The sequence below is a fragment of the Hypanus sabinus genome, unplaced genomic scaffold (assembly GCF_030144855.1).
Source record: "Hypanus sabinus isolate sHypSab1 unplaced genomic scaffold, sHypSab1.hap1 scaffold_423, whole genome shotgun sequence".
In the NCBI taxonomy this organism is placed as follows: Eukaryota; Metazoa; Chordata; class Chondrichthyes; order Myliobatiformes; family Dasyatidae; genus Hypanus; species Hypanus sabinus.
Genome location: NW_026781302.1, coordinates 336,665 through 361,753, shown reverse-complemented (window position 1 = coordinate 361,753; position 25,089 = coordinate 336,665). Strand labels below are relative to the sequence as shown.

General features: G+C 42.5%; 1 long non-coding RNA gene across 1 annotated transcript; it reads right to left on the bottom strand.

Moving 5' to 3' along the window:
* Window positions 1-1,680: 1,680 nt before the first annotated feature.
* On the bottom strand, window positions 1,681-23,346 carry LOC132388837 (uncharacterized). Its single transcript, XR_009510354.1, has 3 exons — window positions 23,213-23,346; window positions 21,368-21,514; window positions 1,681-1,724 (listed from the first exon to the last, which is right to left on the bottom strand). It is a non-coding gene; the product is annotated as an uncharacterized LOC132388837 (long non-coding RNA).
* Window positions 23,347-25,089: the final 1,743 nt, after the last annotated feature.

The window sequence follows — 25,089 nt, the reverse complement described above, 5'->3', positions numbered from 1 at the left end:
ATCTCTTCCCACATTCTGAGCAGGTGAACGGCTTCTCCCCAGTGTGAACCCGCTGGTGTCTCTGTAGGTGGGATGACTGAGTGAATCCCTTCCCACAGACTGAGCAGGTGAATGGCTTCTCCCCAGTGTGAACTCGCTGATGATTCCGTAGGGTGGATGAATCAGTGAATCTCTTCCCACATTCTGAGCAGATGAACGGCTTCTCCCCAGTGTGAACTCGCTGATGACTCAGTAGGGTGGATGGATCAGTGAATCGCTTCCCACAGACTGTGCAGATGAACGGCTTCTCCCCAGTATGAACTCGATGATGTCTCTGTAGATTGGATGACTGAGTAAATCCCTTCCCACAGACTGAGCAGGTGAACGGCTTCTCCCCAATGTGAACTTGCTGGTGTGCCAGTAGGTGGGATGACCGAGTGAATCCCTTCCCACACTCTGAGCAGGTGAACGGCCTCTCTCCAGTGTGAACTCGCTGATGCCTCAGTAGGGTGGATAGATCAGTGAATCTCTTCCCACAGACTGAGCATGTGAAAGGCTTCTCCCCAGTGTGAACTCGATGATGTCTCTGTAGATTGAATAACTGAGTGAATCTCTTCCCACATTCTAAGCAGGTAAACGGCTTCTCCCCAGTGTGAACTGGCTGATGCTTCCGTAGGGTGGATGAATCAGTGAATCTCTTCCCACATTCTGAGCAGGTGAACGGTTTCTCCCCAGTGTGAAATCGCTGATGCTTCTGTAGTGCGGATGAATCAGTGAATCTTTTCCCACATTCTGAGCAGGTAAACGGCTTCTCCCCAGTGTGAACTCGCTGGTGTCTCTGTAGGTGGGTTGACTGAGTGAATCCCTTCCCACATTCTGAGCAGGTGAACGGCTTTTCCCCAGTGTGAACTCGCTGATGACTCTGTAGGGTGGATGAATAAGTGAATCTCTTCCCACATTCTGAGCAGGTGAACGGCTTCTCCCCAGTGTGAACTCGCTGATGACTCTGTAGGGTGGATGAATAAGTGAATCTCTTCCCACATTCTGAGCAGGTGAACGGCCCCTCCCCGGTGTAAACTCGCTGATGACTCTGTAGGTGGGATGACTGAGTGAATCTCTTCCCACAGACTGAGCAGCTGAATGGCTTCTCCCCAGTGTGAACTCGCTGATGTACCAGTAAGGTGGATGACTTAGTGAATCCCTTCCCACATTCTGCGCAGGTGAAAGGCCTCTCTCCAGTGTGAACTCGCTGGTGACTCTGTAGGGTGGATGGCTGAGTGAATCCCTTCCCACAGACTGGGCAGGTGAATGGCTTCTCCCCAATGTGAACACGCTGGTGAGCCATTAGGTCAGATGACAGAGTGAATCCTTTCCCAGATGTTCAGCAGATGACCAGCCTCTGCCCAGTGTGAACTGACTGGTGTGTCCACAGGTGGGAAGACCGACTGAACGCCTTCTCACACACAGAACAGGTGAATGGCCTTGCCCAGTGTGAAATTACTGATGTACCTTCAATTGTGATAACCGACTGAATCCATTCCCACTGTCTGAACGGGTGAACAGCCTTTCTCCTGTGTAAAATGACGGGTTGCCAGTTGGTCAAATGACCGAATAAATCCCTCCCTACAGTTGAGCAGGAAGGATGGTCGATTGAATTCCTTGCTCCTTAAATATCTAGACAGAGACAACAAAACAGGTGTGCCGTGTTTGAACTTCCTGGAGACAAATTCCTTCTTGTTTTTAACCTGTAAAAAGATTTACAAAATCCATCAATGGGTGTAGGACAACATTTCAGATGAGATTACTTCAGTTACCAAGGTTTGACCTGGTATCGCACTGTTTCAGTGAGGTTCTACCCAAGTTGGACAGAGAAATCATCTCCTGACTGGGCAGAGTGCTGGTATCTGGAATGACCATCAATTCTTTGATGCTCTTCCTGTTTCTATAAGAATGGGGCATTTCTGTCATCTCCAATTTGTACCTTGGTGGAGTTAGACTCTCTCCATTGGTATTATTCCCTGTTCCTGCTGAGCTGCATGGGTGCCTGGCCCCACAGTAACAAAACCAGTCTCATGCAATTAGTCTTTCTTGATGTGCATCTAGGATTTTCTTTTATGTATTATTAACGTAAAGTGCCACAGTTTTAATGCCATATTAAAAATTCCTGTTGAGGTGAGTGGTTGGTCCGCACAACTGTTAAAAAGACAGAGTGAATTTTTGTAATATTTCACATTCTTGTAGAAAATTACAACACAGAAACAGGCCCTTTGGGCCATCTAGTCTGTGCTAAACTATTTAAACTGCCCACTCCCATACCCCTACCATCCAGGTACCTACATGAACCTCTGAAATGTTGAAATTGAGCTCGCATGCACCACTTGAGCTGGCTGCTCATTCCACACCCCGATGACTGTCTGTGTGAAGAAGTTTCCCCTCATATTCCCCTTAACATTTCACCTTTCACCCTTAACCCATGGCCTCTGGTTGTACTCCCACCCCATCTCAGTGGTAAAAGCCAGCTTGCATTTACACTATCTATGCCTCTCTATCACAATCAAATCTCCCCTCAATCTCCTACAGTCCAAGGAATAAAGTCCTGACCTGTTCAATCTTTCCTTATAACCCAAGTACTCCAGACCTGGCAACATCCTTGTGAATTTTCTCTGAACTCTTTCAAAGTCCTTACATCTTTCCTGTAGGTTGGTGACCAAAACTGTACTCAGTACTCCAAATTAGGCCTCACCAATGTTTTCTACAAGTCAACATAACATTCATCTATTGTTGTCAGTACTTTTGTTCATGAAGGCCATTGGGCTAAAATCTTCCCTTCCATCTCTATCTAACTGTGATACCACTTTCAGTGAATTAAGGACTTTCTTCTACAACAGGTCCCTTTCTTCTACAACACTCCTCCGTGCCCGACCAGTCACTGTGAAAGACCTCCCTCGGTAGGTCAGACCAAAGTGCAACAACTCACACTTGTCTGCATTAAATTCCTTTTTCCATTTCTCAAACCATTTTGCCAGCTGGTCCAGATCGCACTGCAAGTTTAAATGCTTTTTTGGCATTGACTAGATGGGACAAATAGCCTGTTTCTTTACTGAACTTCTCCATGTTTATATGGCAGAGAAGCTGGCCAAACTTGTTTGGAAGGGAAAGGGTAGGAGTGACAATTGAGCAGCAGTGGCTGGAGTTTCTGGAGCAATTTGGGACCTGAGTGATTCCACAGAAGTGGAAGCATCAGAAAGACAGGAGGACAGAACTGTGGCTAAAATGAGAAGCCAGAGCCAACATAAATGTCAAAGAGAGGGCAAACAAAAGAACAAATATTCGGAAGCTTTGAGAAACCAAAAGACAACAAAAAAATTCAGATGAGCTCAGTGCGTGGAATTATGACTTGTAGTCATTAATGGGTCTCGGTAGCACCCAACAGTCTGAGGCATTTAGTGAAATAATATATACGAGGCTTCAATTTCTCTTCAAAACCAAGGTTCCCTGGACCAGTTACCTTTCAACTTTCATTTTGGCAGGCACATACAAACTCTGCATCCTCAAAAATTCACATCTGAAGACCTCCCACTTACAGGTACTCCTTTGCCAGGAAACAACCTGTCCCAAACCACACTTGTCTGATCCTTTCTGATACCATCAAAATTGACCTTTCTCCATTTTAGAATCTCATCCCGTGGTCCAGACCTCTCTTTTTCCATATTTACTTTGAATCTCATGGCATTATGATCACTAATTTCTGTCACCAGCCCTGATCATTTCCTAACAGCTTATTGCACACTTCTACATCAGGAATTCTACGTATTGATTAAGGGCACATATGACAAACTCTACCTCATCTAGTCCTTTACAGTTTAGGAGTCCCAGTCAATATGTGGAAAGTTAAAATCACTTACTGAATCAACCTTTTTGTTTATTGGCATGGTCTGCAATCTCTCTACAAATTTGTTCCTCTAAATCCCTGAGACTGTTGGCTGCAACCAAGTCCCAATATTGGTTACAATATCATAATTCCCTACCTGAGCTCATCTGGCTTTCCTACGATGCTTCTTGCATTGTGATATACACAGCTCAGCACATTCATTGCACCAGGCTCAACCATCTAACTGCTGAATCTATCTATGATCTGAACATCTGACTGGTGTCAAGGAAACAAACCCTCCATCATTGTCACAAAAACAAAGGAGCTGTTTGTGGACGACAGGAAGAATGGAGACAGGATAACCCCTATTGACATCAATGGATCTGGGGTTAAGAAGGTGAACAGCTTTAAGTTCCTCGGCATAAACATTACAAAGCACCCTTACATTGTCTGTACATACCGGCTGTGTTGTGAAAAGAGCACAGCAGTACCTCTGTCACCACAGATAGTTGAAAAAGTTGGAGATGGGGACCAAAATTCTGAGGACTTTCTACAGGGAAACAATTGAGAGCACCCTGACTGGCTGCATCTCTGCCTGATATGGGAACTGTACTTTCCTTAATTGCAGGAAACCTCAGAGAGTGTTGCGGACAGCCCAGCACATCCGTAGTGGTGAACTTTCCACTATTCAGTACATTTACACAGACAGGTGTATAAAAAGGGCCCAAAGGAAATCAGGGACCAAATTCACCAAAACCACAATCTGTTCCTGCTGCCACCATCCAGGAAATGGTACCACAGCAAAAGGAGCAACAGGCTCCACCAGGTCATCAGACTGATTAATTCATGCTGATACAATTGCATTTCGATGTTATATTGACTGTCCTGTGTACAAACGATCTATCATAAATTACCATAAATTGCACATTGCACATTTAGATGGAGACATAACATAAAGATTTCTACTCCTCATGTTTATGAAGTATGTATCTAATAAAGTCAATTCAATTCAATTCACCCTCTCCATTATCTGTTTGGTCATTCTGGCTCCCATTCCCCTTACAGCTTATTTTAACCACATCACCCGCTTCACCCTCACTAGCACTAGCATGCCTTACCACTTGGATATCAGTCCCCTCTTGTTCTGTTCCCCTAACTAATGAATCCCCTATCACCCCTTTGACTGTCAGGTAATCCCCTTCACCACCAGTTTCTAAAGTGGTCTACCTTTTGTTGTGTTTGATGGGCACAAGAGTTCTCCGCAATGGCTATTTAACCTCATTCCCCTTCCTGACTCTCTCCCAGTTTCCTGTGTCCTGCTCCTTGGGTGTAACTCACCTCTCTTCATGTCATATCTATCACCCTCTCCAACTCCCAGATGATCCGGAATTTATCCATTTCAGGTTCCATCTCCTTAACGTACAGGGTGCACATCTTGTAGGTGAGGACATCAGGGACACTGGAGGTCTCACCACCTTCCCACCAATGTCCCCTCTAATTTGTAATGACCACTGTGCACTCAAATCCTGTACTGTGCACTATTTTTAACTCGGTGACATGTGCACAGTAAATTTTATACAGAGAGGTAATTGCTTTCACAGCTAGCAAATCACTGTTGATAAGTACTTTGATCTCCCCTGGGTTTGATCGAGTTCATCTGCACTCTCACACAACCTATGTAGTAGGCCTGTAACGGGTAATGAAGGATTTTCTCACCAAAGCTTTTGCATATTGCCCATATGTGGTTTGCTTGCTAAATTATGCTTTAAAAAGTCAGATTTGCAAATATTACTCCACTTCTTCCCACTTACAAATTCTCCAGCACCTCTTGCATTGCCACAATACACACAGGTAACACCAGTTTCTATATTGGGCATAAAGATTTCCCCTGAACCCTCCTGACGAATTAAGGGTATATAAAAAATTCATTTTGAACCTGTGTAACCTCTGGGTAAAAGAATAATTTGGAATGAATAGGAATTTTGAACTGGTGAACTCCGTCTTCAGCGTTTAGCTAAGACAGACTCATTACCCGTTCTCTGTGGCTTGCAGAGAGACACATTGAGAGCTGATAAGATTATACATTGTATCCTTGTTGTGAGTATCCTTGGAGGAGGACTCACTGATAGGGACAGGAATGAACATCTGTTTGTAATTAAGTCAGGGCCTTGCAAAGGGAATAACTGATAAGGACTGGACAGTCCACCCATCTATAATTAAAACCAAACTCTGTTATCTAAGTAATTAAGTTTTGCATCAACACACTTAGTGTGTGTGCCAGTTCAAATAACATCTTGCAATATTAATGTATGGGATGTACTATTTATAAATATATGGCTGTAACCCAAGTCATTCGACTTGTCAGAAGGTGGCAGTGCTCCCCTTTGACAACTGGGTCTCAAAACTCCTGCAGGCATTTGAATGCACAATAAACCATGGCGTCGATAAGAAGCTGGTCTCCTGAGTTTTATTCAGATTCAACTTTAACATTTGGCATCATGAACAGCATCCCAATATAGGTAGTGCCAAGCAGACGGGCTGAGTAAGCATCTGGACCACTCCGGGGACTGCGGAGACCGAAAGGAAGCCCAATGGGTATTTGTCACTCACCGTTAGTTCCTTTGGACGTACGGTGCCTCACTCAAGGCTGATCACATAACTTGACAGGATCAGGAAAGAATTTGTTGGGAGATTTGTATAAGGTAGGCAAAATTTTACTAAGTGGCCAGGAGGCAGACATGCCAGGTAAATTCATCCATTAAGCAGGAGGTGCCAGCCGGGTACATTTATCTCATTGTTTATTGAGCAGGAGGCTTTGTGCCCAATAAATTACTTAGAGACCACTGGTCAATTGCAGACGATTGATACGAGTGGGCCAGCAGCAGCCCGACACAATTTGTGTGAGAGTTCTTCAGACAAGGAAAAATATTTGTGAATGTTGAGTGCAGTGCTGAATAAGAAATTGGGGAACAAAATGTGGCCACGGATGGGGGAGGGTGCAGGAGCCTGGGTTATTATCTCATGAGAACAAGCAGTAAATTTGATTTGGATAATGAATTGAGGAAAGAAGTGGAAATTGTTGAAAAGGGAATGGAAGGAAAAGGCAGTTGTAAAGCAGAACTTTGCTGGCTATGCCACTGGTGGCATAGTGGCTTCAGCGTTGGACTTAGAGGCAAGAGGTCCCGAGTTCGAATCCAGCCGACTCCCTTACACTGTTTCATCTGTGCTGGGTTAGAGCTGGTGAACAAAACAACTCACCCAGCAGAAGGCAATGGCAAACTACTGCTGTAACTTGCCTTGTACATGATTTCCCAACACCACACAGTGGCGTAGAAGGAAATCCTTGGCTAACTGGAATAAATTCCATATGTGACATACCTTTAAAGTGGAACAGTATATTATCAGCAAGTTGGAGGAATAATGCATGTGATAAAGGGATAGAGTCGTGGTCACCAACCATTTTAAGCCCAAGATCCCCTACCTTGGCCTTACTAAAATGCAAGATCGACCCAGATCAATTAGTTACACGCATGCACAGGAGGGCAGAAAAGACCGGAAATAAAACCCCACAACCTGGAAGTAGAAATAATGTATAAACACTGGGGCACCCGCCCTTTTTCTGCACCGCAGACCAGTTTAATATTGACAATATTCTTGCGGACCGGCTGACGGGGGATGGGGTGGGTGGGGGTGTGAACCACGATAGGGATACAGCGATACTCGAAGCAGGTTCCTTATGATCAGTCTATTCCGTAATATCGTTTTCGCGCCTCTCGGCACTTAGCTTCTGTCCCGTGCTGCTCACGTTTTCTCCGCTGAAAAAACTCAACACATTTGCATTTAAGTGCAGGGTGCTTGGACTCGGGGTACCGAAGCAGATTTGAGGGCTTCATTGCCTCATTGGACAGCCTCCTGCCCGCCCTCCACCAGATGCCTTGGCTTGGTTTGGTTGGTCGTGGGTTGGTTGAGAGGACAATGTCAGGGCCGGAGGTCCCTGTGCTGGGGCCGTGGTAGACAGTTTGGAGAGAGTGACCGACTGAGCAAGGAGTGTAACAGGGCACGCGCCCGCCCCCCCCTTGTAGGACCTATCAGCTGACAAAAGTTTGTTTCATCAGATCACAGCATGGTAGCTGCTCTGATACCTATGAAACGCTGAGCCCGAATTAGGTCGACGGTGAATATTTTAGCACCAGATTCCCCACGAACATTCAGTGTGCTAAACAGGTTTAGAGGCAGCACTCCAGGCCAGTAGTGACGGCACTTCCCACCGGCCGCCCGAGGCCAACTGGTGATCTCTGGCATGAGAGTGTCACTGCGGTTCGGCGACTGATGACCTCGCGTGCACTCAAGTTCAACAGTGGGCTGACAGGGAATGAGGAAAGGTGCAGCTGACTCATGTTGTTTCCTCGCGACCCAGTGGTTGGGGACCACTGAAGTATACTGTGTAGTGCGGGGGAGTTACACGCATGTAGAAAAAATGGAACTAAAACCCCACAACCCGGGAACAATCTCTCAACAGTTTCTTCCTTTCTTCCCTTTTCCCAGGATCTACTGAGGAAATCTCAAAAGCAGACTAGTCGATCACAATCAACAGCTTGGCGACCACTAGGATAGAGGTAAGTACTGCAGAAGGAACACCAAAGTTTGGGAGACGTTACAAACAGAGCATGAATGGATGGATGGGCACCGAAAACAACAGCAGGAAAAACAACGTAAGCAAACCAAGGCCGGTCTACATAGGAGAGAAAGGCAGGAATGTCAGTCTAAAGTTACAACTGATAGGGAAACATGGAATCCCGAACCCATGTCTGGCATATCGACACTGTATGAGTTTTGTGGCCTGCTAAAGCACTTTCTTAGGAGACCAAGCCTTTAATGATGGGAATCTGCCCCCCCCCCCAATTTAATGTCTTACTGCTCCAATGCTTACCAACTAAGTTAGCCAACAGCATTAACAAATAATATGGATTGGCCTGACAATGACTAAAATTGAATGCAACGAGCTTTGACATATCATTGGACCAGGGCTTTCAAATGCCTATCAACCCCGAAGAGAACTAATATTACAGGTGAATGGAGACTGTCTCTGTCTGTCGATGGAGTAGCACTAATTCTGTGCTGCTCTTAGTTTTCTCTCCCGCTCACAGCTTAAATTTTGAATTTCAAATTTTTAATTGCTGATTCTTGAAGGGGAGTGACATGTCTATGTCTACGAGAAGTGGGAAGAATCTGCATGAACCTACTGACAAAGGTAATGAAAAAGGAAAGACATCGAAGGAAAGATCTGATGAAATGCCATCATGGGCTGAAGATATTGTTCGGACACTGAAATCAATTCAAGATCAGAATAAGGCAATTAAAGATCAACTGGAAAAGAATATAATGAAATGAACTTATTTCTGGGAAAACTTAAAGATATGGAAACTCAAGTTACTAATCATGAAGAGGAATTGAAGTTAACTAAGCAAAAACTGTCTGAAACTATAACCTGTTTGGAAAAAAATCGTTAATAAGATTATTGATTTGCAAACTAGGTCTCGCAGAAACAACGTACGAATCATTGGATTGCAGTAAGGAGCTGAAAATGGAGACATAATTGTTTACTTTGGTAAGCTCTTTCATGATCTATTTCTGACTATTTCATCACAGCTACTTGCTATTGAAAGAGCACACAGGCTGTCCACTTCGAAATTTAAAGACTCAACCAGATCAAGATCTGTTTTGGCTTGTTTTCATCACTTTAAAATAAAAGATCAAATAATGCGACAGGGAAGAAAACAGAGTTTTCAGATTCAGTGAGTCTGAGCTCCGTTTTTACGAAGATTATCCAAAAGAAGTAATGGAACAAAGAGCAAGATTTGCTTTGGTAATGAAACAAGCATATGATAAGAAACGATTCCCCTCTTTGAGTTACCCGACAAGAATGAAAGTTTTTCCTCCTAATTCTTCCCCATGTACTTTCTTTGACCCAAAAGTCGAGCTGGATTTTGTCCAGGCTATACCTGTCACCACCACTGACGTTACTACTGAATGAACTATCTGAAAAGCTGTTTGTTTATCTGTATATTACTCACACTACGAAAAGAAGATATATGAAGGCTATTTGGATATTTCATTGACAGATTAATAAAAGAAGAAAAGAAAACCTGCTCATCATTACATCCTATTGGATTTTTGTTTGGAAAGAACATTTACGGATCAAGTTTGACTGTTTAAATGGTTAATTACATATTTGACTGAGAAAAGAGGACAATAGGATTTGTTCCTTTTATCTAATATTTGGTTTGATTTTTTTTGTTATTTCTTAAATTACTAACTGGTAGTTTTTTTTTCTACCAACAGGGTTTCTTTTTATATATTTATCTGGGAGGGTTAAGTTACTATGATTTTACTAATTAATATTTTCATCAATTTAGATCAGTTAAGTATACTATTAACTTTTTTTAATCTGTTTTATTATAGCGCCCTATAACTGAATTTAAAGTTTTCTTAGGGATTTAAAGCTAAACTTAAGATGGGGCTGGCTTTTCTCTATTAAAGATTATGTTATTTTGGTTCTTTTTCTGTTTAACACATGATAGAATGTAAAGACTCTCCTTTGTTGAGACTTTACTGTCTTTCTTGCAAGGTCATTTTATTTATTTTATGTACTGGCTGGGGGGAGGCAGAGATGAGAACAACAGAGTAGCCCATGTCTTTGCATCTATCTTTAGTTCACTTGCCTTTTTTTCAGGCTTTTGGGAGGGTGGGTGGGTTTAAAGTTTTTTTAGAATGTTTTTCCCCATTGGGTGGTTCCAGAGCATGCGTGTTTTCTATCTGGCTTTATTCTTCATCACTGCCATCTTTGATAATCCCGTATTGGTATGTGTTCTGCACATGTATAAAGTAAATTAGAATAAAATTATAGTATGGCAGTTAAATGGATTCATGTAATCATTTGGAATATACGTGGTTGGAATTATCCTATTAAACAAAAAACACTTAAAATTATTAATCGGTTCCAAACTGATATAATTTTTGCTCAGGAGACGCATAATAAGGCAGGAGATCAAAATAGATTTTTTCGCTGGTGGAATGGAAAACAACTCCATGCTACTTCTCAGAGCAAAAGTAAGGGTGCGTCTATTTTTATTAAATCTAATATATTTACTCAAGAGGATAATGGTCCTCATTAGGTCAGATTCTAATGGTAGATTTTTAATTGTTAAAGGAGTGATTTGTAATAGAAAGGTTGTTTTGGTTAATTTGTATGGTCCTAATTTAGATGATCCTGCTTTTTTAAAAAAAAATATCTGCTTTACTGCCAGATTTAAATGAGTATATGTTGTTAGTGGGTGGGGATTTTAACTGTTGCTTAAATCCTATGACTGATAAGAGCTCAACTAATCAATGACTTCCAAATCATTTTGCGTCAGTTATTAACTCTTTTTTGACCAATTTTGTGTTGATCGAATTATGGAGGCATTTACACCCTGATAACAGAGAATATTGTTTTTCTTTCCATGTTTATAAAATATATTCAAGGATTGATTATATTATAGTTGATCCCTGTCTTTTGCCTAATGTTAAAAACTGTGAATATGACGCTATTGCTATATCTGATCATGCGCCTTTGAGTTTGTCCTTTGATGATGATGATGACATTTTTGGCCGTCCACCATGGCACATGTCTCAGACTTTATTGCAAAGCTCTGGCATTATCAGTTTTATCAAAAGCCAGATTAAAGAATTCTTTACTTTTTAATGATATAAGTGGTATGTCTAAATTAATTATATTGGATACATTCAAAGCATTTTTATGTGGTCAGATTATTTCTTATTCAACTAAACTTAAAAAACAGGCTAAAGCAAAATTAGATAAAATTTCAAAACAAATTAAAGATTGAGATAATATCTATGTGACTTACCCTAATATTGACATTTAAAAAAAGGGTGCAACTTCAATCATAATATAACCTATTATTAACGCATTCAATTGAAGTTGATCTATTGAAGTTAAAGACCCAATTTTATATGTTTGGAGATAAAAATAATAAACTACTTGCATCTCAATTAAAATCAGCTGGAGCCGAGAGGCAAATTTTGAAAATTCGTAGAAAAGATGGTACCCTGGCTCGGCATTATGAAGAAATTACCAAGACTTTTCAAGACTTTTATACTGAAGTTTATAAATTTCAATGTCCAGTAGACTCTTCTGAAATGAATGTTTTTTTTTACGAACGATTGCTTTTCCTAAAATTTCTGTTGAGGATCAAAAAACTCTGGATGCCTAAATTACTGAATCCAGAATTCATAAAGCTATTTTCTCAATGCAGTCTGGTAAGGCCCTGGGACTTGCCGGTTATCCTGTAGAATTTTATAAAAAAATTGGAAAATTGCTTTCTCCAGATATGTTGATGTTTAAAGAATCTTTTGTGAAAAGTGATTTACCCTCTAATTTTTATGAAGCTTCTATTTCTTTAATTCTCAAAAAGGATAAAGATCCTTCTGTTTGTCCCTCATACAGACCTATTTCATTGTTGAAAGTTGATGCTAAGATTCACTTAAAGATAATGGCCAATCGGTTGGAGAGTATTTTGAGTAAAATCATTCTTAAAGATCGAACAGGCTTTATAAAGGGTCATTATTCTTTCTCAAATGTTCGGATATTATTTAACATTATATATTCACCTTCTTCTAAAACTCCACAATGCCTTATATCTTTGGATGCTGAAAAAGCATTTGATCGAATTGAATGGAAATATTTATTTAACGCTTTAGAAAAATTTGGTTTTGGTATTAATTTTAATAATTGGATTAAAATGATATATAAAGCTCCAATTGCTACTGTTGTCACTAATAACTGTAGGTCTCCTTTTTTCAGCTATCACGGGGGACAAGCCAAGGTTGTCCATTAAGTCCTTTGTTATTTAACTTAAGATTAGAGCCCCTTGCTATTGCTCTTTGTGAAGCCGAAAATATTCATGAGATTCTTGTGAATGAGACCATGCACACGATCTCTCTTTACACTGACGATTTATTGATATATATATCCAAGCCTGAATAATATATTCCTGCTTTGGTAAAATTATATGACTAATTTGGAGACCTTTCAGGATATAAAATAAATTTTAGTAGAAGTGAATTCCGTTAAATGAATCTGTCTCTATATATGATAATATTCCTTTTAAAGTTATGGATTCTTTTAGATATTTAGGTGCTATAATTACTAAAAAATATCAGGATCTTTAAAAAGCCAATTTCCCTCCTTTAGTGGACTTTTTCAGATTTGTTTTTACAAGACTGTTTAATGTCTTTTTCACAGTTAATGGACAAATATGTTATCTCTAATACACATTTTTTCAGATATTTGCAGGCTGGGAATTTTTAACGTGATTTTTTACCAATTTACCCCTCAGCCTGCTCTTTAAATTTGGCTTATGCTATTTTTCAGTTTAGACCTTTTCAAAAACAATTAATAGCAATTGTTTATTAACAGTTAATGAATGCTCGCATGTCGCCAAATGATAGGGTTCAATGCACCTGGGAAGTACAACTTCAACATTCACTTTCAGATGATCAGTGGAGTAAAATTTATTATTTAGTCAATAATTCACCTATCTGTTAATGCCATATCTTAATTCAGTTTAAAATAGTACACAGGGCCCATATGTCCAAAGATAAATTGGCGCACATTTTTTCTAATATAAGCCCTATTTGTGACAGATGTACTGAAGAAGTAGCTACTCTAACTCATATGTTTTGGTCATGTGTAAGTTTAAACAATTTCTGGAGGGATGTGTTTGGAAAATTATCTAAGGTTATACATGTGGATGTTCAACCTAATTCACTTACAGCAATTTTTGGGATTATTCCAGAGGAAGCAAGCAAAATGTCTGCTTCCGCCCAACAAAATGTTTATATTTATTTCAGAATATTCCAGTTTTTGTTTACTAAGAATTTTTTTGATCGGATTGATTCTATTATTCTATCTTTTATTTGGGATAATAAAAGACCAAGATTTAGTAAACGTCATTTGCAAAAGTTGAAAAAGGATGATGGTCTCACTTTGCCTAATCTATAAATGTATTATTGGGCTGTTAACCTGCGTTGTATGTCCTTTTGGTTTTATTGGGTTGATAGGAATGATCAGCCAATCTGGGTAGACCAGGAACTGAGAGCTGTGAAACAGTTTTATTTAACTTCGTTAGTAGGAGTTACTCTACCTATACAATTAGCTAAAGTTGCTAATATAAACCTATATCCTGTGGTTAAGCACTCTTTACAAATTTGGATCCAGTTCCGCAATTTTTTTATCTTAAAAAAGTTAAACTTTGTAGTATAATTTATCGTAATTACTTTTTAAACCTTCTTGGAGTGTTCCAATTTTTTTTACTTTGGAAAAATAAAGGTATTAATTATTTTTTGGATTTATTTAAAGAAGGCAGATTGATGTCTTTTGAACAATTTGTCGGTAAGTATTCTCTCTTATATTCACATTTTTTACAATATCTTCAAGTTAGACATTTTTAACAAAATATTTAAGTAATTTTCCTTACATATTGGAGGCTGATTTGTTAGATACTATTATGAATATGAACCCCTTGTTGAAAGGTTCTATTGGAAGAATTTATAATTTAATATTACAAAGGGATAAGCGTCCTTTACTTAAGATTAAACAGGATTGGGAGAAGGAACTCAATTTCCCTTTTATATGGAAGGATTGGACACGGATTCTGAAGCTGGTTAACTCTTCTTCGATCTGTACTTGTCATTCACTGATTCAATTTAAAATTGTACATCGTTACCATTTGATGAAGGAGAGACTTCCAAAAATATTTCCAATGCTGACAAGTATTGTGATAGATGTAAAAATGAGATAGCCACACTGACACATAAGTTCTGGTCATGTTCAATATTAAATCAGTTTTGGAAGTCAGTCTTTTCGACAATTTCTAAAGCACTCAGAATCAATTTACAACCTAATAAATTGACTATGCTTTTTGGAATAATTCCTCAAAATATCCATTGTATTTCTGTGTCTCACCAACATGTTTGTTACATTGATAGCTAGGAGGGCCACCTTGCTGAAATGGAAGGGTATATCAGCTCCTACTTTGTCACAATGGTTCTCTCAAGTGATGCTGCGTCTTGGAGAAAATTAGAAGTCGAACCTTTGTACCTTTAATTGATTTTGAGAAGAGATGGGGCTCATCTGCTCGTTATTATCATTTCAGTTAACTCCACGATCTAAATGTAATTTTTTTTTGATATATCTTTTCTTTCTTTTTGGTGGTTTGATTTTTATTTTTGGAAGCTTATTTTATGACGCATGGCACCGGGGTTGTACCTCCAAAGGGTTTCTTTTTAATTCACAAATTTTTCAATCCTTAAGATAATTTTTATGAGGCATTGTAAGTGTTGTTACTTCGATGCACTTGTGCTATTTTTAAATAATAATAATAAAAAGATATGAAAAGAATATTAAAGGTGAATATGTTCAGTGGGAAGAAGGATATGAGTGGGCTACATCTGGGGATCAGAAATGGGAACAGAAACCGACCAAGAGACAGGTGGGGACAACTACCCGTTTAGAAATTGACAAGCAAGGATGCTTCCTACCATCAGTACCATCCCTCAGGAAGAGCCCAGTGTAATATTGACAGTTGTTGCTATTCCAGTTCCGTTCATGATTAATATAGGGGCAACTACAACCACTCTCAATTGGGAAATAGTATCGGAAAAGGGATTGCAGTTATCAGACACAACATTCACTCTGTCTGGGTTTGAAGGCATGGAATGTATGTATTCACATAACCAGCCACTGGAGGTGGAATTCCACAGGAACCAGTGTGTGGTTTCATTTACAGTCAGCACCCCGCAGTCGGGGGTGTAATCCAGCAGGGTGAGACTTGCTCTGTCTGTTGGAAGTCGAGATTCTCTGCACAGGCAATAGTGTGACCCTGTGACAGGTGAACAACTGACAGCTTCCCCAATTTCCAACCCCCCTTGTTGTGGGCACAATCCGGACTCCACTGCATTTGAACCCCTTCTGCCAGAGGCCGACCCCTACGTGACTCTGTGCTTTGACCCTACGGGGTGCTCAGCTGAGGAAAGCCAATGTTATGCACCCCTCGAGGGACAGAAGTTCCCGGTCATGGTGATTGGAGAGGTTAAAGGAAAAGTGGGCAGTGCATTACTGGCCAAATTTCCGGATTTCCTTTGGTGACAGACAGAACTGGTGGTTCCCCATACCACTGTTAGTGTTTGCCCTGGGTTCAAGCCAAAGAGCCCAGAGTTCATTGCCTACACCCTGAGGAAACAAGCCTCCAGCACCGAGGGAGACTGGCAAGACTTGGCTGCGGACCAACTCCGATACTGGAAGGAGTCTGAGGTGAAGGCGGGACATCTGGTGAGACACAATTTTAATATTGACCGATCCCAAGATGCTGTACCACATCTCTGAGCAAATTCAGGCCATGAAGTCGGTCGCACCAACTGTCCCCCTGTCCAGGTCACTGTGAAGGAAGGACAGACATTCCCATCCATTCTGCAATATCCCCCTCTAGCCCAAAGCAATTTTATGAGGATGGAAACTCTTTTGTGGATCCAGCAGGGAAACGATATTCTGGCTATGCGATAGTGACAGACAGTGAAATTGTTCAGCAAGCTTCTTTTGAAGGATCTGACTCTGCCCAGAAGGCTGAGCTGTTTGCTCTGACTCGTGCCTGTATCCCAGCAACAGACAACAGTGGGAACGTTTACACAGACTCCCGTTATGCATTTGGAATTGTACATGACTATGGGGCTCTCTGGGAACATGGGTATTCCTGACTTCCTCTGGCCACCCCATTAGTAATGCCACCTTTGTAAACAACTTACTCACCGCTCTACAGCTACCTCGAGTTTTGGCTATTACGAAATGTGCGGCCCACACACGCATGTCCGACTGTGTCACTAAACACAATGCTCTAGCAGATCAGACAGTGAAAAGTGCGGCACAATCCTCAGTAGTTGCAGCCTCCTCGGGTTCCCGTCAAGCAATCCTCCGTGACTCAAGCAGAACGGGTTTGCCGGACATGAGGGAGGTACGTAATTTTCAGGGGGACGCCTCTGAGGAAGAGCGCAAACTGTGGTTCCAGATGGGGGTGCCAGAAAGACCCTGATCTAGCTTTTTGGATTACCCCAGCGGGACAGGTTTGTGTTCCTACACAGTTATTACCAATATTGGCTGATTATATACATGATTTAACACCCCTGGGAAAGGAGGGAATGGTAGGTAACCTGCACCCTGCACAGCGGGTACGAGTCCCTTGACAGGTGGACCTTTTTCTGTCTACAATTTGATTTTATTGAATTGCCAATGGCCCACACTTTGTGGGAAAGTAAACAAAGGGGTACGTAATGAACTAGCTATCAAGCAACAATTCCACTGTGTACACCACCCACGGGCCGCTGGCAGAGTGGAAAGAGCCAATGGCACTCTGAAGGGTAAATTGGCCAAACTAACGGTGGAGGCTGGACTCACTTGGTTGAAGGTCCGATCATTAGCCCTATTCCACAAAGGTTACCACATAGGGGAAAGCGGGCCTGTCACCAGTTTAAAACATTCATGGTTGGCCCATGAGGATATCCTGGGGACCAAGACCTTGTGCACCATTGCTCCCAGAAAGCCTACCAGCAAAATTAGATATTGGAAGAGATGGGGAAATAAATATGCCAACTAACCAAAATTTTCCAAACGTTACATTCACAGGTATGACAGGCTTACAAGGATGAGAACTACCCTGCAGAGAGGAGTGACTATCCCACCATAGAACCTGGGAATTTATCCTGATCAGGAACTGGGACTGAGGGAAAGTTGGACCTCGGTGGAGAGGACCATATGAAGTGTTACTGACCACTCCGACGGCTGTGAAACTGAAGGGGCAATACATTGAAGAGACTGCAAAGATGTTACTGAAGGAACTAAGTAGAAGGACTCTCTCAGACTAAAGGAAATTGTATTGGTTGATAGCGGAGAGTGATGAACCTCTAGGTTTCTTGCCGTGGATTGTCATTTTAAGAGATAGTGCCTGAGTGATGCCAGCTTTCTTGGGGAGGGAGGGGAGAGAGAGAGGGGAGGGGGAGAGGAGGGGGAGAGAGGGGGGAGAGAGAGGGGGGAGAGAGAGGGGGGAGAGAGAGGGGGGAGAGAGAGGGGGGAGAGGGAGGGGGGAGAGGGAGGGGGGAGAGGGAGGGGTGAGAGGGAGGGGGAGAGGGAGGGGGAGAGGGAGGGGGAGAGGGAGGGGGAGAGGGAGGGGGAGAGGGAGGGGGAGAGGGAGAGGGAGGGGGAGAGGGAGGGGGAGAGGGAGAGGGAGAGGGAGAGGGAGAGGGAGAGGGAGAGGGAGAGGGAGAGGGAGAGGGAGAGGGAGAGGGAGAGGGAGAGGGAGAGGGAGAGGGAGAGGGAGAGGGAGAGGGAGAGAGAGAGAGAGAGGGGGGGAGAGAGAGAGAGAGAGAGAGAGAGAGCGCGAGCGAGAGAGCGAGAGAGAGCACGAACGTGTGCTGGAAATATTTGACCACACAGCGTGTTTACACTTCCCAGTTTGTTTCATTGAATCAAGGATTATTCATCCATTGTATACCGAATGTGGGATTGTCACTTTGTTTGATCCAGTGGAGTGGATCTGTTGGTTTGGGAGTATCCTGTGAGGACCACTTGTGCTAACCCTTGCCTGGATGTGGTAATTCACTTGAAGAGGTACCCCTGTGACCAATCACTGTTGGTGATAATTCGTATAATCCAAATGGGAATTTGTTGGATTATTTCGAGGCTACCACTTCTGTTAACCCTTAGCTGGATTCGGGTGTGTTATGTGTGTAAAGGGGGTTTCTTCTTTTTTCTTTGTTACTGTTGGGAAAGGGTTTCTTTTTGTTAACTAGCAGGAATGCTAATTTACTGATAACGAGAATGGTATTCCTTTGTAAACCAAATGGGGATTAATGTTCTTTCTTCTGAGTCTGTAAGCTTTTGTTGACGGGCTTTTGGGCAGATCGGCGCGAGGGGGTCGAGAGAGAGGACACAATGCTCTAAGCTGGGCGAGGATCGGACCACAAAGGGGGGTCCGAGGCCGGGAGATTCTCCAAGGAGGGGGGGGGATGAAGCTAGATGTGCTTGGTTGACCACTCGGAGGGTCCTGAGCTGTTTGGAGAGTCGAGGAGTTTGGAGGGTCCTGAGCTGTTTGGAGAGTCGAGGAGTTCGGAGGGGATCGAATGGTGGCCAGAAGACTTCAGAAATTGAGCTCCAACGGTTGTGCACGAAGTGGTTTGGACTTTGATAAGTTTGGCGCCTTTTCTTTAATTTTCTCTTCATATATACTGTATCGTTATTAATCACTTAGTTATAGTAACCTTTATAAATTGTACTCATTTAATCGCATATGGTGTACTGTCTGTTTGTGGGCGAGGCGGGGACATCACACAGCATCCACACCAGCTGATTACCCAGTTTGGCGGGGCCGAAGGCTGCTCCCCCTAGACAAGAACGAGCTGAGCGAGCCTGAGGCGACCCAGGGTGTTACATGTGGTAAACACTTGTGAGAAGGGATATTCTGTGGAAATCACTGTCGGTAATACTTTGTGTGTTGGATCTGGATTGGGAGTACCTTGCAGAATCTACCTGTGCGTTAACCCTTGCTTGGGTGGTCAAACCCTTTGAAGACTTATCCCTGTGATAAGCTAATTTTGGTGATGTTTCGTATGTGGATTTAGAACAACAATGGATAAGACCTACAGCGACATTATCCTGTTTTACCACTGTGAAATTTGTGGAATTCAATGTAGTTGCCTTCTCTCGACATTCACCTTGGATTAAAAATATCTCTCTCGTCATTTATTCCATGGCTTAACTGAACTTTTATGCTTCACCATCTCAAGACTTTGAGCTTGGTATTCCCAGAGCTCAGTGGTTTGGGAGATATATTTACACATATGTGTACTCATAACACCTTTAACTTTAGATTATTTTGCTTAAGTTGTTATACAAGTAGATACTAATAAAGACAGTGCTTTTAACATCAAAACTAGACTCCAGGTGTTCTCTATAGCTGCTGGTTCATTTAAACCATTACGGGTGCGTAACAGTGGTGTTTGTGTTTATGTCTTTGAGAGGGCTCACCCCAGCATCCAGTTAAGATTTTTCTGTCTCTGTCACACTTATGCCAAATGGGTAGAACTAGGGGCCCTGACATTCACAGTGTATTGACAGATGTATCTCAGGCCCCCACCAAACAGAACTTCCTACACTGGGAAACATGCTTCCTGGCCATAACTGCAGGTGCCCAGCAGTGGAAAGGAATAACTGAGACTGAGCGATCTTTGATGATAGTTTTTCTCTCCTATGGAGTAGCCGGGAATTCATGAGAGATAATAAATTTGGCTACAGCACTTGAGGAGCTGGCCACAACACTGCAGGGGCCCTGACAGAAACACAGGCCCAAGTAACAGAAATACCCACTGAAAAGATTGCAATCTGGCAAACAGTCGTACAGTATCTTACGGCTTTAGATTTTATCCCAGCTGAGAAGGGGGAACCTGTGCTATTATTGACACAGAATGCTGCACCTTTATCCCTGATGTGTCTAATAACACTACATCTCTCTCCGAGCACACTGCCTAGGAGATTGACAGCATCAAGAAAGTAGGGCAGGATTTACACGGGTTCACGGAAGGGTCGAAATGGTGATCTTCAAAGGCCTGTTTGTAATATGTGGGGCATGATATTGCATTATGTCCTAATAGTTGTACATATCATTGTTATAGTTACTGTTGAATGCAGTTTTTCTCACTGAGAAGTCAAAGCTGTACTTGGTTGCTTTCTCTGTAAAAAATTACTGTTTTGTTGCTCATGTAATGATCAAAAAGGAGGGAATGATGAAGGATGGTTTAACACTTCATTAAAAAATAGCAGCCTGTTTTTCTGAAAGAAACTGCTGATGATCAATAGATGTACTAAGCCATGCTGAGCCATATTTCTTCTTGAGGGTAGCTAGCTACGGTTTCAGGATGCTTATCTCCTTGTGTGTTCATGCGCAGAGATAGGACAGCGTCAGTCTGTTCTGCGTGTGTAAGCCATTATGACTATTTTGTAATTTGTCTTTAGGGGCTCCAGCCTATCATGTAGTAAATAACTTTGGTTCCAGCCTGTCTTGTGTGCGGAGTATCTGGATGGATATATCTGTGGTGAAGGGGAATTGTTAGTCAGTTAGTGGATTGGGTGGGAATTCCTGTTGGAGTGGCTAACTGAGTAAGCCCCGGGTACTTAGAATAAAGAGTTTGTACTAATACAGTCTCTGAGTGACTCTCTCCGGATTTGACTTCCACAGAATGGGATTGGTTTCAAACGGCTGGGCTGCTGGAAGAACAGTACCAGACCTGCAATGATTGCAACTGGGTCTGACAGAGGCATAATTGGTTCTTCAGTCTCACTCCAGCTGTTTCCTACCTTCTCTTGTACAGGTATGTAATGTCTAAAGGACCAGTGTTTGAATGAATGAGACTCACACAACTTTCTCCTGACTGAATCACTGGAATCTCCGAGTCAGATGGGTCCTCTCCAGTTGATGCTCTCAATCCTCGGGCTGGTTCACATGTTGCTGTTCCCTCGTCTTCAGTCGTGAGTTTTCTTCCAATAAATCTCTCACTGCAGGTCTAACGTTAACATGAAAGATAATGAAGTACATTAACAATAAAAAGCAGAACCAAACATTTCTGCTTAATGTTACTAAGAACAAAACTCACTGAAATTTAAACGTTGAAGGCAGATATAATGATCTCAGTGAAGAATCTTTTATTGTCCCTCACATGATACAAAAGAATATGGGATAAAAAGGAGCCATCATTCAGTCATGGTAAGACATAAGGTACAGAATTAGGTGATTTGATCCATCTGGTCTGTCCCACCATTCAACCACGGCTGATTTTTATTCCAACACCGTATTCCTGCCTTCCTCCTGTAACCCTGAAGCCACTTAGCAATCATGAATATATTAATCTCTGTCATAAATATACCCAAATCGCAGCCTCAACCAACCTCTGTGGAAACAAATTCCACACATCGGACACCTAATGGCAAAAAAAAATTCGCAACTGAATTTTAACGAGAAGCATCTTTATTCTGAGACTGTGCTGTCAGATCACAGACTCTCCGTCTAATGGAAACATCCTCTCCATGTCCACTGTATCCAGGCTGTTCAGCATTCGGTAGGTTTACTTAACCAAAGCTCGCCTCCACAAACCCCACCGTCCCTCTGAACTCCATCCAGCACAGGTCCAGAACCATCAAATGCTCCTCATACATAAAGCCGATCACTCCTGAGATTATTCATGTGAACCTCGTTAGCAACAACTGTACTGAACACATTCCCAGCAATAACAGACAAACTGGTACCAGGATAATTGATAGGGAAAAGTTCTGCTTTCTTTACTGATCTACTATCACAGATCGAGTCATTTCCATTTCCAGGTTAAATGTAATAAAAAGAAAGTGGAATTACCAGAAACACTCAGCAGGTAAGGAACAGCTGCGGGGAGGGGAACAAACTTTACAATTCAGGTTAATGACGTTTCGTCAGAATGACTTCAAACATTTAGTTTTTAGTGCAACTTGAGATTCTGCCTGATTTCCACCGAGTGACAAACTGGTGACAGTTTGAACACCAGACTCACGGGTCTATTTCTACTGTTGTAAACACGGAAAAGCCGGTCCAGAGACGTCAGAACACACCGCAGCTACTGAATTAATTATACAAAAATGACAAAGATAGAAGAAACAACAAGCACTTTGTTATATATACTTTGATCCTCACCAAATTTTTATCAACACACTATAGAGAATTTCCCATCCGGACACTTCACGCTTTGCATGGTAACTGCGAGGATCTGCACAGTCCTTTGGATCCAGATCAGTCCTCGGTAAAGCAGGCAGTGAAATCAAAGATTCCCACAACCTGGGACGTTCTCCTTTCTCACCCAGCACAGTCCGGGAGAAGACACAACAGCCAGAAAGCTCCAGGACAAATGCGAGGAGCCTCTGGAAGCGGAGCGAGTTCGGGAAGTTGATGGGACTCGGTGGCCAAAATCACACCACGTGACCTTGCATCACAAAGCGGAGGGCGGGGCGAATCTGCGGCACACAACCTCACGTGACCTGTCGGCGGGACTTACATTTAAATTCTGCAGAAACAGACAGCCTGGGCTCCTGGTTTGGATCGTTCAATGCAGATTAAGTGGAGTTGACACATTTCTGACGAGCCCAGATAGTTGGGAAACAAATGAATTCCTGGCCCTCAGTTCGGGGCTCACGGCCAACATCGGATCTCCCCGCTCGGGATCGGTCTCAATACTCACCGATGGGAAAGTGATATCTTCGGCCCGCAGATAGTGATCCCGACGGAAGAGACGAAAGTCTTTCCCGATAACACAGCCGACCTACTTCAACTCTGAGCGGAGAGGATAACACCGTCCAGCCGGAGACTGTGAACATGCGCGAAGAGATTGTTACATCATCGGGAGGCGGGGCCTCTGAAACAGACGCGCGGCATCTGCGGTTAAATGGGAGGGGCAAACGGGATCACGTGTCGGGATTGGTGACACCCCCCCCGCCCCCCCCCCCCCCTCCCAGGCAGAGACTCCAACTACACATTAGTCTGTGGAAAGAAGCAAACTTGCCGCTCACATCTCCTCTCACCTTAAATGTATTAGACATTTCAACCCCCAGGAAAAATATATCGTCTGTCCACTCTATCTATTCCTCTCCTCATCTTATAAACGTCAATCCAGTCTCACCCCAGCCTGCGCCGCTCTGGAGAAAACAACACGTTTGTCCAGCCTCTCGTTATAGCTCATGCCCTCTAATCCAGGCAGGGTCCTGGTAAACCTCTTCTGCGCCCTCTCCAAAGCCCCGACATCCTTCCGAGAATGGGGGAGACCAGAACTGTATGAAACACTCCAGATGTGGTCTAACTAGTTTTATAAAACTGTGTTACGAGCTGCAACGTTTTAGAAACGAACCAGCAGCAATAGAGTTCACAGCGGAGTCTGGTTTTGATGTTAAAACCATTCTCTTTATTAGTGTATAGTAACTTAATGAAATAAAGGAAAGTTGACAGTGTTAAGTGTATATATGTGTAAATATAATTCCCAGACTATCGAGCCTGAGGGGACAAAGCTTAGATTCCTGAGATGGTAAAGTAGGAATGTTCAGTAATACACGGAATGATGGGACAGAGATATTTGTGATCCAGGGTGAAACGTAGAGAAAAGGCCATTACTTCAAAATAATCGCCGTCGAAGTTCTTATCCGTTGAATCCGTCCACATACGAGTTATCAGCGAAAGTGACCTGTCACAGGAATACCGTTTTCCAGGGGTTGCCACACAACATGCCCAGGCAAGGGTTAACACAAGATATTCCACAACCCACTCCTATTGATTATACGAAGTGACAGCCACAGACGTTCTTTGTGGTTCCGTGTACCGATGATCAACCCACTCTTGTGGGCAGAGGAGAGTTCCAATCCTCAGCTGCGACTAACTGAAGCGATCAGCTTTTCCAGTCTCTCTCTCTCTCTCTCTCTTTAGACTGGCCGACTGCCTGTCTGCAGATCGCTCTCTCTCTCTCTTTCTTATGGTTCAGTCCACAGTCAGCGCTGTCAGCCTGTGACTGACGTCATAGTCCCGCCTCCTTGGAGTCTGAGATCCCTCTGATCATCAACACTGTTCAGGGTTTTGCATTTAACAGTGTACTGTCGCATACATTCGACCTACCGAGCTGCCAAGATGATCATCACTAATCAAATCTCACTGAGATTTCTCAGGTCCTGTTGAATTTATTGACAAGTGCACCAATACGGGAAGGTACAGGTACAGAGAAACACTGTCTTGTGGCAGCATCACAGGCAAGTACATTCAGATAACACACGGAACATAAGTTATACGATTCTCTGTCAGTAACAATCTGTAAATATGTTTTAAGTCATTAGCGATGTATAAAATACATTGTGTCATGACAAATATTAAAATGTGCATTTTGTCTCAATAACAGACATGGAAATGTTGGATTTGGTCCCTGTCTCCATTCCTCCTGTAATCCACAACCAGCTCCTTTGTTTTTGTTACAATGAGGGAGAGGTTGTTTTCTTGACACCTCTGTGTCGGGGTGATGACTTCTTCTCTGTCGGCTGCCTCGTTATTATTTGAGATTAGGCCAGTCAGTGTAGTGCCGTC